Source organism: Carassius gibelio, chromosome B15 (genome assembly GCF_023724105.1).
Source record: "Carassius gibelio isolate Cgi1373 ecotype wild population from Czech Republic chromosome B15, carGib1.2-hapl.c, whole genome shotgun sequence".
NCBI classification, from domain to species: Eukaryota; Metazoa; Chordata; class Actinopteri; order Cypriniformes; family Cyprinidae; genus Carassius; species Carassius gibelio.
Genome location: NC_068410.1, coordinates 16,887,896 through 16,907,674, shown reverse-complemented (window position 1 = coordinate 16,907,674; position 19,779 = coordinate 16,887,896). Strand labels below are relative to the sequence as shown.

The window sequence follows — 19,779 nt, the reverse complement described above, 5'->3', positions numbered from 1 at the left end:
TGAAAGAAATGAATCTGATGCAGGCTACACTACTGACCACCATAGTACCATCATGCATTGCAAACTGTTCTCATGTGTTTAAAAGAACATTTTGCCTAAAAAATGTTATTTACTGATAATTTACACATTTACTTCAAGTTTTTTATAGAAGGCATTTTATAAAAAAAATTTTGAGTGAACTTATTTTTTTATTCTTTGCAACAGATGTGGAAACAGCTTCATTGCTGGAGTCATTAATGCAGACCATCAGAATAATGGTACAATGTTCATTTATTTATTTGTTCATTTTCTACTGACTTGAGAAACACCATTTAATGAACTCTTAGAAGTGTCATTTCAAGTGTATGTCTATTCACTATTTATTGTACTGAACACTTTGAAAACCACATTATCTTCTCTAAATCAGCTCAAGCATCTCGTCAATCGCTGTCAGTGAATGTAACGGTTACTGTGTCTGCTATATCGCCCCCAATGAACACTCACGACCAACCAGGAGGTCGTCACATGGACCCACCTTTTACTGATGGTGAGACATTAGATGTATTAGTATTTCAGCAAAGTGATATAAGATTTAGGATTACCAAATGCAAATCTACTGTAGTATGGCACATTATGAAACCAACGCACTGATTGGTTCTCCTGGTTGCTGCAGGTGACGTGTTACACTCCGTTTATGGATCGGGAGGGAACATGTCTCAGCTTTGGGACAGAGATGATCAACACGAGGAAGAGGAGAAAAATGTACGTCTGAAGATGAAGAAGAAAAAAGCTGGAAGAAGGAGGAAAAGATCCCGTCATGCTGGTCATTAGAGGGGCTAAAGATCTGACCAGCATGTTTAAGATCAAACGAAAAATAATATTCATAGGATTTTCATTATTTTTTACTTTTTGCTAAACTAATTTTAAGATGCGGTCATATTTACCATTTGGCGAATTTGTGTAGACAAAATCCAGTCATTTCAATGGAAATTTACACAGAAGTTTACCCAAGCAGATTTTACACTGGGTTCAAGTTGGTCAAGCAAATTCACTGCTTGGTTTGAAAGTGACTCCTGAGTTGTGCTTCAAACAGCACTACACTAATAAAAATCTTTGTGACCGCAACTTTATTGCATGTTCACTAACAAAATAAGTTTATTGTGATTTTACTAACAAAATAAGTGCGTGTTGCCTAACAAAAAAAGTTTATTGCATTTTTACTGATAAAATAAGCTGCTTTTATATGGTACTAAATTAATCCAAAACTGCAGTGTTAAAAGGATAATTCACCCGAAAATAAAAAATTACCCCATTATTTACTCATCCAGTGTATTTGCCTTTCTTCTTTCAATGTCTTCCAAGCTTTATAATGGGAGTTAATGGGGGTCAAGACTTTAAAGCAACATAAAGTGCATCCATCCAACATAAAAAAGTGCTCAACACAATGTGTTTGTGTAAGAAAAATATCATCTGTCTCATCTGTCATCTCAAGCTTCTGTTAAGTGTTGTGCATGTGTTCACAAGAGAGTGACGTCCAGCAGATGATGTAGGTGTAGCGTAAGCTCTGGTTGGGGCTGTCCACACCAAGAATGATAACTATATCAATGACTACAAGTTTTATGAGAATAGAGAAAATCATACCACAACTTTAACAATAACAACACAGAAGAACAATATCATTAAAATCACCTTCAGGACAATTTTTTGTTCAATAGGTTGTGGGCACTATAGCTGTAGTAGAACTGGTAAGTGGACCATCCAAGAACATTTGGGATTCTCAATTTAACAATACAATTTGGGAGACATTCATTCTAATTCAGAATTTGATTTAAGACAGTATGTAAATGGAGATTACAGTATCCAGCAACAGTAATGGTTATCTTTATAGCAAATCTTTCTTGGTGTGACCGGGCCTTTAGTAGGAATGGGCATTTATAGTGTTTAAAAATGGTCGTATCATCAAGGCAAACTATTATTGGATTAAATTCACATTTGTGTTCATTGAATTTGAGGATTATTCATTGTCACTTTAGGTGTATTATCACTTTATCAATACTGTCACGATCATTAGCTGGAGTGCCCATGAGCTTCAGTAGAGGGCACTCCACTCAGGACTCATTCATTTCCCATCCTGCCTCATTCCTTGTACTGATTGCACACCTGTATCTGATTACACACCTGCGGCTAATACACACACTCACACGCCCATATAAGCAGCACACTCACTCCAACATATTGTGAAGTCTTGTTTAGCCTGTCTAGCATTTCTGAGCGTTTTCCCTTGTGTTTGTTCTTCCCGTGTCTGATCTTTGATTGTGTATTTCGACTCTGATTCTCTGCTGCCTGTCCCGATCTCTGCTTGGTTCTGTTTTCGATTCTGGTTTCCCCTAACATACCTGACGCCATTCCTGATTTCTGCCTGTCCGACCATTCTCTGAATAAAGTTCTGCACATGGATCCGAACGCCTATGACTCTCTTTGTAACAAATATACAGTAAAGCACCATATAAATGCCTAATTAATTAATTAATTCATTCATTTATAAATATTAACAACATGGTTGAACATGTGTTTTATATATTTATTCTGACTATATAAATACACATGCATGTATATTTTTTCAAAATATGTATTTACGTTTATATTTATATTCATATAATTTATATTACATATAAATATTTAATATCTAAACATATTTTTTCTGAAATATATACATGCATGTATCATGTGAATTTATATATAAACATACACAGTACACAACCACATATTACGTAACTAAAACATTTATTTTGAATGCGATTGATCACGATGTTATTGGTAATTATTTCAGAGACAGAATAAATAATCCCCCAGGTATCAGTCTTTACTTTATTAAAGTCAACTTATTTAAATATTTGATTCATTTAAAGCTAAAGGACAGATATTAAAAATTAGCATACATTACCATTCAAAGGTTTTTGAACAGTAAGTAAAATTCTCTTTAGCTCACCTTAAACCGCATAAACACATTGCATTACACCAAATACACAACATAATGTTCTTTTTAGCAATGTCATGTGACCCCTTTAATACCAGTCATGTGCAAATAAACTGCCCTCTCATTGGTCAAAGTTCCACGGTTTAGCTTCTGGAATTCCCCTCATAGCTGTCACCTGTCAGGATGGAACGACAACAGCTTTGAGGGCTTATTGTTGAGTATTTTTGTAGCTGTCATTACATAAATGTATTAATTTATCACTTTAAGCAGGAGTCCAGGATTTGTCAGGAGAACATTTTTAGACTGCACCTGCTACGAAGAAGAGCAATAAGATGGTATTATAAAATGAAAAGGCTCACTTTGATTTTCAATGCCGAATACGTGTTCACCCACAGACATCGTCTACTGCTTTTCACGGAACTTACATAATCACCCACTATATATATTGTGATATAGCCTGATTCGTTGGTCTGCTAGATCGCTTTGCTTTCTCACTACAAATGAACTCCTCCAGAGTCCAGAGTTTGTTATTAATTGTTTTGGCGTGGATCAGAGCATGATTGCCGTGTTCACATATGCCCAAACTAACCAAGCTAAGGGGAGAAACGTGCCAGGTTCTGAAAAAACTGGGCAGGTTTAAAAGCACCTCAATCTTTCATTTCAGTTAGCCAGTGTTATGCTACATCCAAACCAGAAATGGCCCTAATCTGCTTTATAATATATGGGGCATATTTGCCATGTCACTGGCCTTACAGTACACACTGATTAGCCAATGCTGACTGTGCTGTATATTTGCCATAGAGGACAAATTTTTTATTAATTATTTGTCATTTTATATGTGGGCCAATTTAGGCTCACAGCCACATTGACCAAAACTGGCCGAGATATGTTTCAGGATAACTGGGCCACATTTGTGCCAACATATGAGGGCCACTTTAGGCTCAGAGCCACATTAACCAGTGCTTACTGTGCTATATTTATGCAAAAAAAAAAAAAAAATTTGGCTCAGATACATTTTAATATACCTGGACCACATTTGCTGTAACATATGTGGACCACTTTTGGTTTAAACCCTGATAGCCTTTGTTGATTGTGCCTCATTTTTGCCAAAGGTGGCACACATTTGGTTAACACTATTTAGGCCATATTCACTATTTTCCACATGGGTTACTTTAGGGTCTCATTAAGATTACACATAGGGTGACCATATGCACCGTTCATACGGGACACGTCCAAGCCAGAATTTTAATAATGCCCCGTATGGCCCCGTAGAAACAGTTTTTGTAAAAATAGGCTAACGATTGCGACATAACCACTCGACTCTCTGTCGCATTACCGTACAGACAGGAGGAGAAGCTCGCAGGCAATTAAATTAATATGGCGTACTGGCATTACATTTTAAAATACTATACAAAATAATTAATCAGAATATTACTCCTGCTCACTCACGCCAAAGAATTCCCCGCTCAAGCTCGCCATCTCTGCAAGATTAACGATGGCAGTTTGCACGCACAGCTACTAGAAGATTTACATCTGTCAGACAGATAGCTGACGCCATCAAGCTTAGTTTGAGTCTGCGCGTCAGAAACGGAAGTGCTAAAAATAGCTAAAAATGGGCTTCACTTGTCTCAATAAGTTCCAATGGGGTCGCTGTGTCCATTTCTTTTACTGTCTATGGGGATTACTCAGTATCACATGATACTTCAGAGATCATTCTAATATGCTGCAAGAAGAGGTGTTAGTGAGGCCAGCAGGGGGTGCATACCCTGTGATGACTTACAGTACTACTCTCTGCAATAACATTTAGAAAGAAATTAGTTCAAATATAGCTTGCACTAGTTTACTTTAAAATGTATATTTGTGCACAGAGTAAAATGTTAAAAGATCAGATATAATTTATATATGCTAGATATAATTTTAACAAAATAAAATAAAACAAAATAGAATGCTTTTTAAAAAATCTCACATTCACAATAGCTTGCCTAACAGTCTATTGAAAAAAGAAAATAAATACAAATTTATATATATATATATATATATATATATATATATATATATATATATATATATATATTTATATATATAAAGTTGGGACACTGCACAAATTGTGAATAAAAACAGAATGCAATGATGTTTAAAATTTCAATATTTTATTCAGAATACAACATAGATGACATATCAAATGTTAAACTGGCCTTGACCCTTACGCACAGAGATTGTTCCAGATTCTCTGACTCTTTGGATGATATTATGCTATGTAGATGATGATAACTTCAAACTCTTTGCACTTTTTCTCTGAGAAACTCTTTTTTGATATTGCTCCACTACCTTTCACTGCAGCATTGGGAGAACTGGTGATCCTCTGCCCATCTTGACTTCTGACAGACTGCCACTCTGAGAGGCACTTTTTATACCCAATTATGTTGCCAATTTACCTAATAAGTTGCAAATTGGTCCTCCAGCTGTTCCTTATATAGATTTAACTTTTCTGGCCTCTTATTGCTACCTGTCCAAACTTTTTTGGAATGTGTAGCTCTCATGAAATCCAAAATATTTGGCATGACATTTCAAAATGTCTAACTTACAACATTTGATATGTTATCTATATTCTATTGTGAATAAAATAGAAGTTTATTGGATTTGTAAATTATTCCATTCCCTTTTTTACTCACAATTTGTACAGTGTCCCAACATTTTTGGAATTCGGTTTGTATAAAACGTAGAGTCTAGTCGTAGACTACTTAACAAACAAATGTATTTGATCACTGGGCCTTATTGCTTTGCTTACTCCCTATTACTATGAAGGGAAAGTATATTGCTGACTGACTGCGGTACCAGACTTGTGCGTCTTTCTTCCAAGATCCACCCATACACACTAAACGCCCCTCTGATGGCACACTAGATGAGGGAATGCTCAAAATAAAACGTGTGAATTTTGAGAGGACAGGAAATCGCTCTTTCCCATTTTTTTCAGTGACAAATGAGAATTGTTTCCAGATGTCTGACTTGCCTTGCTTTGCTTTTGTCAAGTAAACAGCAGCTTTAATTTTCTTCCCAATATTTCTGTGTTGACTCCTATCTACTACACACCACCGTTTCTCATGGGTCTCCTGCGGAATGTTCTTACCACCCACTCCCATCCACAGCAAAGGTCAAACAGCCTGCTCCCACGAGATTTGCGTTTGCAGTCCTATGATTTGCTTAAGATCACATGCACTGGCTTCTAAATGGTCACACTGTTTTTGGTGTGTGGTGGATTTGAGGAGTTCAGTTGTGGTACATAATGATTTATGCCTCTGTTGTGAGTACATAACTAAATATATGTAGTATTTTTAGTGTACCACAAAAAGCACAATTCAGATGTATTCAAACTAAATACAAAATGTATTCAAATTAATACAATTTGGTGTAGTTTTCAGAAAAGACCCCCCCCCCCCCCCCCCCCCCAAAAAAAATAAAGGAAGTGCTAATTTCGCTGATATGTGGAAATGTTGTGTACAATATGTGTTAGATTTGAGAAACCGTAACCCGATTGACAAGGTCTAATTGGTGTAGACTTAGGTTGCATTTGAAATCAGAGTGAAACTAAATTAACTATGTGAGCAAAACTCACTCCAAGCTACACTGATTAAAGCTTTTAAAACATTATTTGATGATTATAGATCTTTATCTTCAGAAATGATATAAGAATATCTGTAAAAGAGAAGAAAAGTTTATTTTAAATGTGCAAAGATCTGCACCAACTACATTACATATCACAACAAATCAATTAAAATGCCTTACTGCTAATCATAAAATAAACCGCACACTGGTTTTGTGACTGAAATGAAAACAGGAAGTGTACTTCAAGAATCCCAGACTTTTAACACTCCATCATTTTCAGAGGAAACTATCTGTTGTTTGGGGAAATGAAAGTAATCAGTGCTGGAAATATTTCAAGCAGCCCTGTTTATTTTACGCTGGTTGGATATAATGAGTTATAATGTTGCCAGGAGCAATTCTTTTATAACTAATTTTCAAAATTTCATTCACGTATAAGACTTTGTGGTTGTTTTTTTAAGAAGGGAAAAATCAAAGAAGGGTAAGTGAGGGTTTGGAAAAAGAAAAAACAGAAGTGATAATTTGGCTGATATGTGGAAATGTTATGCAAAAGATGTCTTAAGTTTGAGAAACCTGATTTCAGAAGCTGTTTGGCATTGAAATCAAAGTGTAACTAAATAAAAGAACAAAGATAGTAAATCTCACTCCAAGCTACACTAATTAAAGTTTTGAAAACATTATTTAATGATTATAGATCTGTATTTTCAGAAATGATACAAGAATAACTGTAATAGAGAAGAAATATCTTTAGTAAATGAGCAAAGATCTGCACGGAGTGTGTTACAGATCAGTTCAGTTGTAAGGACATAATTCTTCAGTCATAAACAAAACCATAAATCGTCCCCTTGGAATTATAAGGTTCTATCTGCATTCTGAGTAGTTTTGAGATATTGAGCTTTAAAGTTTTTGTGTTCCATAGACTTCTGTAGATAGAATCTTTTAGTTTTTTCAATAAAAAATCCCAAAATGTACACAACTTAAAATAAAACATCACATAATGTAAATAAATTGTCACAGAATAAGAATATGTGAATAACTCAATTTTGACAAAAATGTCAGATAGACATTATAATTCCAAGGGGACGAAATGTAAAACATGTTTTCCCAGAGGATCAAACAGGAACTGTAAGAGTCCCAGCCCTTTTTTTGCATCAGCTTCAGTTAAAACCATTTGCTGTTTGCAGAAGTGACAGACAAACGGCTGAAGGAGGACTGGGAATATTTCAAGCAGCACTGTCTATTTCACGCTGGTTGATATAAAGAGTTAAATTTAAAGCTGGATGACAGAGGATATATTTGTGTCCTTTGTGTCAACAAATTCCACATAAAGGGAGGAACAGAGAAGACCAGCACAGAACAAACAACTATCCTGAATGGACATCATTTAAGTGAACTTCATAAAAGCGAGTGTGCTTTTTACAAGTTCACAAAAGAAAAACTAATTCTGTTATGTACAGGTAAACTAAACTTTTAAACAGAAATGGAAGACTGTCCAGATCCAGCTACAGAAGGAGAACTTCTTGAAATACGGCGTGACACAGAAGGTAGGAGAGAACTCAATGTAAAATACTTCTTTTTTAATTTTGTTTCAATTATTTTGTTTTATTGGAATATGAGAAGATAACATGGATTTTCTTTGTGTTGTAAAACAAAAATTTAAATTTGTCCACCTCAATACGTATGACGTCATCACGTAATGTGTACGTGTACATCACGTTATTTGCAAATGCGGTAGTGTCAAGAGTGAAACAAGAATGGCCTTTGCAAGTGACCAAGATGTAAAGGTACAATTTTTAATATAGCTAGGTAGTCCAAAATTATTATTATTATTTTTTTTTCAAAATAGGAGGAAGAAGAATAGGCCTGTTACAAATCATTTCTTAATGGCGTGTAACTTGCTTTACCGCTTCTTTGAGTTTCTCGTATGGTGAAAGCATGAGCCTGTTTGTAAACAATTGTTGTGCACCAAGCAGCTGAGTTGGTCATTTTTAGTCTTTGTGTAATGATTACAATAAGTGATGACAATTGTGTTATCTCCTTCTCTTCTCTATCACTGCTTCCGGGGCCTGATACATTTACGCCATTTTGTGTGTTGTAGTCAAGATGAAAGTCATATTGCATTAAATATCAAGTAGCGGTTTGTGTCAGTCGTGAGAAATGTATCAGTCATCTCTTAGTCATTCTGGATTCACAAAACAACCATTATGACTGGAGATACACTCTACTGACCACCTTTATAAAATGCTAGTGCTAAATTATTATTGATAACTGTCAAACATTCAAAAAGACTTTCGGTATATTTTGGTATATTCGGTTCATTTCTTTCTTTATTTTAAGTCTGTAGTAAATTATCCCACTGTACATATTTCAAAACGTAGCATTAGCAATGGATTGGGGAACGGACCAAAAGAAAGGGGGTCCAAGGAGCGGGTGACTGTTGGTGGTCTGGGGTGTGGTTGGCATTATAATGTCTTTTAACTGTACCAAATATTGTGAATGTACTATATAGAGTCTGCAAGATTGTACATGTTACTTCCTAGTCTACATTTTATTATTAGAAACAATACTAGAATATTAGTTAGATGCCAGATGTATTATGTGGTTTTAAGCTCTGACTTGATTTGCATTAGATTTAACATTGTTCTGCAAATGTTTGCAGGCCAAATCCAGTCATTCCAATAAGCATCCACGCAATAGCTAGTTTTGTGCAGATTTCACCATGGATTCAAGTTGGTCATGTGAATTTTTAAAGTCACTTCTGTGTGATCTTTGCATCATACTGTACATTGCTATACTTTTGACAACAGACACAATTTTGCAGACATCTCTTCAATGTGACTGTGACAACTAAAGTTCAAGAGTATACACGTGACGTTCATTTAATGACATATTTCAGCTTTTTCATTAGCTATTGCTGGTCACAGTTACACAGTTATTACATAAGTACTATGTGTTTTATTAAAGGTTTCCGAACCATGTCAAGATAATCCGTATGGATTTAATGGTGTGGTTGTGTTTGGAGATGAAACCTATAGCATGACTCCAGGAATTATCCCAGATATGACTGGCTACAATCAATACCTTACTAGGTAAGTCTGTAAAATTAAATGAAAGAAATGAATCTGATGCAGGCTACACTACTGACCACCATAGTACCATCATGCACTGCAAACAATTTACTCATTTACTCATCAAGTTTTTTTTTTCTTCTTCAGAACAGATTTTAAGAAATTAACCATTACATCACTTGCTCACCAGTGGATCCTCTGAAGTGAATGGGTGCCGTCAGAATGAGCAATGTTACGAATAGAAGACACGTGTTTAGCAGAAAGCAGTTTGAAGATAAAAATATCTTGATGGATATGTTTCTTACATACACACAGCTTTTCACTTCATAAAACATGAACTGATGTCCTAGAGTCGTGTGGATTGTTGTGATGTTTTTATCAGCTGTTGGACTGACGGCACCCATTCAATGCAGAGGATCCATTTGTGAGCACATTATGTAACGCAAAAAAACTCATCTACATCTTGGATGACCTGAGAGTGAAAACATCTGAACTATATACATGAACTATTCCTTTACAGGCTAGAAAGCTTGGTTTGCAGTCTATGTTAATTGCTAATTATTTGTTTTCTAAACATTTGTTTTTCATAGAAGGGATTTTATAAAAAATTTTGATTGAACTTATATTTTTTACTCTTTGCAACAGAGGTGGAAATGGATTCATTGCTGGAGCCATTAATGCAGACCATCAGAATAATGGTAAAATGTTCATTTATTTATTTGTTCTTTTTCTAATTACTTGAGAAACACCATTTAATGAACTCTTAGAAGTGTCATTTCAAGTGTGTCTATTCACAATTTATTGTACTGAACACTTTAAAAACCACATTATCTTCTCTAAATCAGTTCAAGCATCTCGTCAAACGCTGTCAGTGAATCTAACGGTTACTTTGTCTGCTATATCACCCCCAATGAACACTCACGACCAACCAGGAGGTCGTCACATGGACCCACCTTTTACTGATGGTGAGACATTAGATCTATTAGTATTTCAGCAAAGTGATATAAGATTTAGGATTACCAAATGCAAATCTACTGTAGTATGGCACATTATGAAACAAACGCACTGATTGGTTCTCCTGGTTGCTGCAGGTGACGTGTTACACTCCGTTTATGGATCGGGAGGGAACAGGTCTCAGCTTTGGGACAGAGATGAACAACACGAGGAAGAGGAGAAAAATGTACGTCTGAAGATGAAGAAGGAAAAAGCTGGAAGAAGGAGGAAAAGATCCCGTCATGCTGGTCATGCGAGGAGCTAAAGATCTGACCAGCATGTTTAAGATCAAAAATTTTAAATAATATTCATAGGATTTTCACTATTTTGTACTTTTTGCTTTACTAATTTTAAGATGCGGTCACAGTTACCATTTGGTATGTCAAAATCCAGTCATTTCAATGGAAATCTACACAGAAGTTTACCCAAGCAGATTTTACACTGGGTTCATGTTGGTCAAGAAAATTCACTGCTTGGTTTGAAAGTGACTCCTGAGTTGTGCTTCAAACAGCACTACACTGATGAAAATGGACAATGTACCTTTTCTTTTTGCCTGCATAATTTCACTAATGTGACAACAACTTTAATGTGTTTACCCTAAAATTTAGTAAACTGTGTATTTACTAACAAAATAATCAGCTTTTTAAAGCGCTCCACACGGCTCTGGAGTTAATCAAATCCTTCTAAAGTGAATCAATGAGAACTTTATGAACTGTAATCTCTAGCTTCTGTTAACTGTTGTGCATGTGTTCACAAGAGAGTGACGTCCAGCGGATGACATAGGCATAGCGTAAGCTCCATAAGGGCTGTCCACACCAAGAATGATAACTTTATCAATGGCTACAAGTTTTATGAGAATAGAGAAAATCATACCACAACTTTAACAATAACAACACAGAAGAACAATATCATTAAAATCACCTTCAGGACAATTTTTTGTTCAATAGGTTGTGGGAACTATAGCTGAAGTAGAACTGGTAAGTGGACCATCCAAGAACATTTGGGATTCTCAATTTAACAATACAATTTGGGAGACATTCTTTCTGATTCAGAAAATTGATTTAAGACAGTATGTAAACAGAGATTACAGTATCCAGCAACAGTTATGGTTATCTTTATAGCAAATCTTCTTGGTGTGATCGGGTCTTTAGTAGGAATGGGCATTTATAGCGTTTAAAAATGGTAGTATCATCAAGGCAAATTATTATTGGATTAATTATATAGTCTGTGTGTAATGAATTAATATAACATACAAGTTTCACTTTTTGAATGGAATTAGTGAAATTTGGGCGGGCCACTCCTGTTTGCAAGATTTGGGCCACAAGCAAGCCACTGAAAGGCCCAATGTCAGCCATGAATAAACCAAATAAAGTAAAACTGGCCCAATCTCAGCCAACCTGATTTTAATCCTGGCCCAGATCCAGCCCAGATCCAACACTTTGCTCCAGCCCACAAACCGCGTGGAATAATGGCATTTAGGCAGTCCGGTCCTGTTTGCCAGATTTGGGACTCAAGAAAGGCCCAATCCCAATTCTATTTTATACAACTTACCCTACCCCTTGTCTTTGTCCCTTGAAACAGTGTGTCAAGGGGTAGGGGTTAAAAAAAATTTGCCTAAGAATTGGCCCACCACTACTATGCCGTCCCATGTCATCATTCGTCATCTAGCTCCTAGAATACACACAACTTCCATCTCTCTCTCTCTCTCTCTCTCTCTCTCTCTCTCTCTCTCTCTCTCTCTCTCAATATTTGAGAAAATGGTTTAGTGATTTCTAATTACTGGGAAAACTAGTCCCCCTCAATATCTACGGTGGGTATCATCCTGACCAGACAAGAAAATATGTTGTGGCACTATCGCGCAGTCTATAATGATATGACGTTATCAAATAATAGCGTTTTTTTGCTAACATTTATTTGAGTAACATGACCATTAATATGAACTCAAAATTGAATGTAACAAATAGGGCTGGGACAACGCGTCGAGGTCATCGATGACGTCGACGCAAAAAATACGTAGACGCAAAATATGCGCATCGATTCGTCAACCTGTTTTTATTTCTCTAAAAAACGTTTGCAAAACCTTTGCCTTATGTGCGCTGAATATACGCGATGGCTGGATCAACATTCTGTCCAACGTTATATAACCAATCCAGGGGGTTTTCTGCATTGATCTTTTTTTTTGGCGGCTGTCAAAGCCTTATTTGATCGGTGAGTGATGTAGGATAGAATGACTGCAGTGCGCCTGACAGGGCCATAGACAGTAAAAGAAATGGACACAGCGACCCCATTGGAACTCAATTGAGACAAGTGAAGCCCATTTTTAGCGTTTTTTAGCACTTCCGTTTCTGACGCGCAGACTCAAACGAAGCTTGACGACGTCAGCAACCTGTCTGACAGATGTAAATCTTCTAGTAGCTGTGCGTGCAAACTGCCATCGTTAATCTTGCAGAGACGGCGAGCTTGAGCGGGGAGTTCTTTGGTGTGAGTGAGCAGGAGTATGTATTCTGATTAATTATTTTGTATAGTATTTTAAAATGTAACACCAGTACATCATATTAAGTTAATTGCCTGCGAGCTTCTCCTCCTGTCTGTACGGTAATGCGACAGAGAGACGAGTGGTTATGACGCAATCGTTAGCCTATTTTTTACAAAAACTGTTTCTACGGGGCCATAATGTAACAAAGAAGGTAATGGAGCCCTTTATACATTGTCGTGTATCTTTAGAAATAAATAATGGACAAATGGAGTCTTTAAACGCCTCAGATGTAAAGTTATTCGCTGTCAAAGTGATGCCAAAATGAATGGGAGTCAATGGGAATGCTAACGCAAGTGAAGTTCTGCTAAAAGATGGCAGCCCCCACCCGACTTCAACTTCCGGTCGAGGTTCCTTGCCCCCTGGACAGGGCGCGTACGAGAGAGAGCCCCGACTGCGCGCGCACACTCACAGTCTTCAAACAACATGAGCGCTTCTTGTTTTCTCTCTCCCTTGTGCATATTAATCAAAATCATTTAACACGATAGAAAAAGGGCGAAACACCAAAGTTTCACGCGCGCTCGCGCACTCACAGTCTTCACACAACACCAGCGCTGTCTTGTTCTCTCTCTCTCGTGCATATTAACCAAAATCATTAGACACGATAGAAAAAGGGCGGAACGCCAAAGTTTCACGTGGAGCATTCAGAGATTTTTTTTCTCCATGACAGGCTGCTGGTTCACACGGTAAATTATATATATTATATGTTTTATATTTTTATATATTTATATATATATATATATATATATATATATATATATATATATATATATATATATATATATATATATTTTTTTTTTTTTTTTTTTTTTTTTGAAAAGCACTCTCTGTATTAGCTTAAAGCCCTCAAGTTTACATTGGTTCCTGTATTCTTTCAATTGTTCTAAACAAGAATTTTGGGTGACCTTTTTAATGCTAGACATCAAGTTGTTGTTATTTTCATCTGAAAGAAGAACTTTTTTTTTCAGTAAACTAGGCCCTATGTGTTCAGTAAGCTTGTTTCAGTAAGCTATGTGTTTTCAAGGCTTCAAGGTTTTATTGAATGCTATCTCTATACAAGTGCAAAGTAATGCATTCTTAGTCAGTCTTATTTTGTAATTGTAAGAGCAATAAACATATATTGCAATGTTAAGGAATTCATGTTTTTTTTCATTCAGATATGTAAATCAACATGTATAAATTGTTAGTAGTCAATTAATGGGGAGAAATGAAAAAATTAATCGTTAGATTAATCGATGCATCGAAAAAACAATCGCTAGATTAATTAATTTTTGTTTAAAAAATAATCATTTATCCCAGTCCTAGTAACAATAAATATGATTACTTTTCGACAAAATCTTTATTAATGCCGAAAATGCTTACATTTATGTGTCTTTTTGTTCGCTCAGACAGCCATGTTGCAGAGATAATTCATAACCCTTCGTTTGAAGTGTGGTCCCGAAAAATCTTCGTTTGAAGGGCTATCTGAGCCTGCCCCTTAACCTTACCCCTCCAACCAAAAGAGAATCAAGACACCACTACCCCTTCATGTGAACACGCGAAACGGAGGGTTAGGGGAAAGAGGAATGGCTAAGGGGTAGAATTGGGATTGGGCCTAAGCCTTAGCATTGCCGAATGTAAGCCAACCAAATAAATCAAAACCCTAATGAGTGCCACAGTAGATTTTTATTCTAACCCTGGTCTTCCCCAAATTCCCACATGCCACATGTGGCCCACATGCTGCATGGAATGGTGGCATGAGCTGCACCTGTGTGGTGATCAGAGTCCAATGCACAAGTAGATGGGAAGTGTAGTTGTGAGTGAGTGCGTGTCAATATTCCGGAGATGGAGCCCTCTGCTGGCCAGTAGGGGGAATCACGGGGTTCGTCTCCGTGACAGGTCCACAAGCACAGCTATATTTTAGCTAATAATGAACCAAATACACCATAAAACAATACATCAACAATACACAACATATGCTAAAGAGAAATTAAAAAATGATGTTTATAACTGACAACTAAGTAAAATCCCAAATTTAGTATCTCAGAAAATTAGAATATTGTGAAAAGGTTCAATATTGAAGACACCTGGTGCCACACTCTAATCAGCTAATTAAAACAAAACACCTGCAAAGCCTTTTAAAGGTCTCTCAGTTTTTATTTTGTAGGCTACACAATCATGGGGAAGACTGCTGACTTTGACAGTTGTCCAAAAGGTGACCATTGACACCTTGCACAAGGAGGGAAAGACACAAAAGGTCATTGCAAAAGAGTTTGGCTGTTCAAAGAGCTCTGTGTCCAAGCACATTAATAGAGAGGCGAAGGGAAGGAAAAGATGTGGTAGAAAAAAAAGTGTACAAGAAATAGGGATAACCGCATTCTGGAGAGGATTGTGAAACAAAACCCATTAAAAAATGTGGGGGAGATTCACAAAGAGTGAACTGCAGCTGGAGTCAGTGCTTTAAGAACCACTACTCACAGACGAATGCAAGACATGGGTTTCAGCTGTCGCATTCCTTGTGTCAAGCCACTCTTGAACAACCGACAGTGTCAGAAGCGTCTCGCTTAAAAAAGGACTGGACTGCTGCTGAGTGGTACAAAATTTATGTTTTCTGATTCAATTAAATTTTGCATTTCCTTTGGAAATCAGGGTCCCAGATGCTGGAGTAAGAGAGGAGAGGCACACAATCCACGTTGCTTGAGGTCCAGTGTAAAGTTTCCACAGTCAGTGATGGTTTGGGGTGCCATGTCATCTGCTTGTGTTGGTCCACTGTGTTTTCTGAGGTCCAAGGTCAACAAAGTCGTATACCAGGATGTAACAGTATACAAACTTCACCATCACAGGAAGAAGGAGGTGGGTACTGGCGGACATTCAAATCAAGACTTTAATAATAAAATAAACACAAAACAGTGCAACAGCCCCTCGCGGACGACTGTCGCGCACAAACAAAAACCAAACACAAAATAAAGCCCAGGCCTGGTCCTCTCTCGTCCTTCACTGTCGTCGCTCCTCTTTTGTATCCTTCTGATCTCCTCCGTGGGATGCGAGACCGGTGAGTGGAGCAGGTGTCGCTCATTTCCCCATCACTCCACCGACCTCGCTCCGTTACCACGGCTCTCGGCCCCGGCCCACTTGTCACACAGGAAGTTTTAGAACACTTCATGCTTCCTGCTGCTGACCAACTTTGTGGAGATGCAGATTTCATTTTCATACAGGACTTGGCACCTGCACACAGCACTCATACTTTTCATTTTCATACTTTTTAGTTGGCCAAGAGTTCTAAAAATCCTTCTTTGTATTGGTCTTAAGTTATATTCTAATTTTCTGAGATACTGAATTTAGGATTTCCTTAGTTGTCAGTTATATTCATCAAAATGAAAAGAAATAAACATTTGAAATATATCAGTCTGTGTGTAATGAATGAATATAATATACAAGTTTCACTTTTTGAATGGAATTAATGAAATAAATTAACTTTTTGATGATATTCTAATTATATGACCAGCACCTGTAACTACAGTACATAGTAAGTCAGTAAGTGTCACGGCTACACTGTGTTAAAGAACGCTCAACGAAGATGAAAGGTTATATATCATTAGTCTTTAATCCAACACACAATGTAACACAGCATTCCACTCATAGGGCTTATTATTGGGTATTTTTGTAACTGTCATTATATAAATTTATTAATTTATAATTTCGAGCAAGAGTCCAGGATTCATCAGCAGAACATTTTTAATATGCACCTACTAAGAGCAATAAGACGGCATTATAAAATGAAAAGGCTCACTTTGATTTTGAATGCCGAAGACGTGTCCACCCACATCGTCTACTGCTTTACACAGAATTTACATAATTACCCACTATACATTGTGATATAGCCTGATTCGTTGGTCTGCTAGATCGGATTGCTTTCTCACTACAAATGAACCGCTCCAGAGTCCAGAGTTTGTTTTCAATTGCTTTGGCGCGGATCTGAGCATGATTGCTTGTGTTCCGAAGCAACTGGGCAGGTGTGAAAGCACCTCAATCTTCCATTTCAGTTAGCCAGTGTTGTGCTACATCCAAACCAGAAATGGCCCTAATCTGCTTTATTATATATGGGGCATTTTTGCCCCGTCACTGGCCTTACAGTACACACTGATTAGCCTATGCTGACTGTGATTTGCAAAAAGTGGACTAAATTGTAATTTACTATTATTTATAATTTTATATGTGGGCCACTTTAGGCTCACAGCCACATTAGCCCTGTGCAATAAATTAGCAAAAAACATCTCAAATACATTTTAATATACTTGGGCCATTATGCAGAGTACAAGTACAGAGCTAATGAAATGTAAAACCCTGACAGCCTTTGCCGCTTGTGCCACATTTTTGCCAAAGGTGGCCCACATTTGGTTGGCACAATTTAGGCCATATTCACTGTTTACCACATGGACCACTTTAGGGTCACATTCAGATTACACATTGTTGTGAACACCGGATCTTTGCCTACAAACCTCAAACCTTTAGCACCAAGGCCAAAATAGCGCTACATTTCCACATTCGGGCCAGAAGCTTCACTGTGCTTCACTAAAACCGACCCTTTACACACCTCTCAGGAACAACGTCACAAAACCCCATCATTTCACCAACAAAGAGAAGTTGTCTCGAAAACCAATGAGAAATAAGTCACTGGATCTAACACATTCACAAAACGAACATGATAAAAGCGGACATTTGTTTGCATGCTTTGTTAAATATTTTAATCCGAAAGCATCAATGTTTTACTATAATAACATTGATCATAATGAATTAATTTATCAGGATTGAAAATTAGTCACACAGAAATAAAGCATTATGAACATAGCCTGCTTATTCAGCCAAGTCTGTTTCTGTTTATTTGTAGTCACAGTAGCCTATATTCATAACATTTAGAAAGAATGATCATTTCTAAATTTTTATAAAAGCTCCCAATCAAAAAACATTATTATATTTTTATGACAGGCTAAACAGAGCTAAACTCTGGAGACGAGAAAAACAAAGATAGAATATGTTACTAAATAAATACACAATTGTGATACAGACTAAAAAGCTGACATTTGATTTCTTCAAGTGATTGTATTTACCCCGTTTACTATGGAAACATTAATGCCTAGCATGCGTAGTCTTTTGCATTGCTTATAAATATTTCTGCCTTGTATGGTGATTATAATCCAAAATTGGATCAAGTCATTTCAAATACTCGCTGCTAAGTGAAGGTGAGTTTTGATCTCAACTTATTTTAAAAAGTTTTTCATGCTGGAGTTGTTAGCTAAATGATCTGAGGCGCTGACGCTCTCCAGATGTGGAGACACTCCGCCTTTGTTCATAATAACTCCTCTAGTCTAGCCCCACCTGCCCCGCATTGGCCCAATGTTTTTGTCGGGCCAAAAAAATTGAAAATCCCAGTATGTTTACACAATGGTTTTAAATCACGGTGAGTGAGGGCATTTTCGAACACGTCTGGCTAATCAATGTCTACTTACATCACGGGTAGTAACAGTTGTGCTGGTTAGACCCTGCTCCAGAGAAGGAGCTAATTTGGTTTTCGAAAAAGGCAGTCCAGTATTATTATTATTTTTTTTATATACAATTTAAATAAAATAAAAAAAACTCCCAAAAGTGGGTAGTTCCACAATTGGTTCTGGTAATACGAAAAAGTTCTGGTGGTGCTAAAGGCCCTATAGTGACAAGGACACTATACTGTCAAAAACAGAGTATGTGAGTGTAGTGGAGCATCAACAGGCTATGTTTTTGTCAGTTATTCTATCTATGGATCGACGCTTTCATTACAGATTTCTGCTGATTTGAAATTGGATACAGATTAATTAGCACTGTATATGGCTACAGTTGTTTGAATGCATTATAGAGAAGGGATTGCTATGTTGTATTACTTGTTTAAATAATGCTTTCAGCTTAAAATATCTATATCTAGAAGGAACAAACAAATTCCCTGAGAACTATACCTTCCCGTTCATGTAAATTTTTGTCGCCATCATAGCGTCTTCTTATTACATTCTTTCTAATTTGAGTGATCCTTCTCTATCAAGCTAGCTAAATATGTTTAACATGTGAATTCTTGCTAAATATGCAGTTATATTACGGGTTAATGGCATTAACTGCACTCGTGATGGAGCGAGTTAAAACCATGACGCTCCGACTTTTAAAAAATCTGCTCCGCATGAACTCCTAATAACCCCCATCCACTTGATTGGTTCTATGACTCTTTCTCCTCTCCACCTGTAACTGGTGTGTGGCTGCCCTCACATCAGCTAAGATACTCAATTGAAAAATTACACAAGTCACGTTAATTAAACAGACTGCAAGAATGGTTCGAGATAACATAAAAAATATACAATGTAGTACAATTGTACAATTGTACAATTAGTACAATTACAAAGTACAAGAGTAGTACAACAAACTACAACAAAGTGAAGAGGCCGACAGTGATGTCTTTTTATAACAGAGATGGAGACGTAAACACACAATTTACATGATAGCAGGAGCAAAAGGTTGGGCTAAGGGACTCATTTTTTATGACAACTAGCTAGTTTTACATATAATTTAAGCTGAGAAAAGAACACAACACAGCAGACAACAGTCAAATGTCGTTATTGATGTTTTCTGTG

General features: G+C 36.8%; 1 protein-coding gene across 23 annotated transcripts in view; it reads left to right on the top strand.

Moving 5' to 3' along the window:
- Positions 1-19,779, top strand: part of tada2a (transcriptional adaptor 2A) — a 94,605-nt gene that overhangs the window by 53,962 nt on the left and 20,864 nt on the right. For 10 of the 23 annotated variants that reach the window (XM_052577272.1, XM_052577256.1, XM_052577261.1 and 7 more), the window contains one exon: positions 9,521-9,645. The exons of 11 other annotated variants lie outside the window; for them this stretch is intronic. The gene's annotated coding sequence lies outside the window, so the exon portion shown is untranslated. Of the gene's footprint in view, positions 1-8,013; positions 8,101-9,520; positions 9,646-19,779 lie in introns of all 23 variants that reach the window. 2 more of the 23 variants (XM_052577265.1, XM_052577253.1) reach the window with 1 other exon arrangement.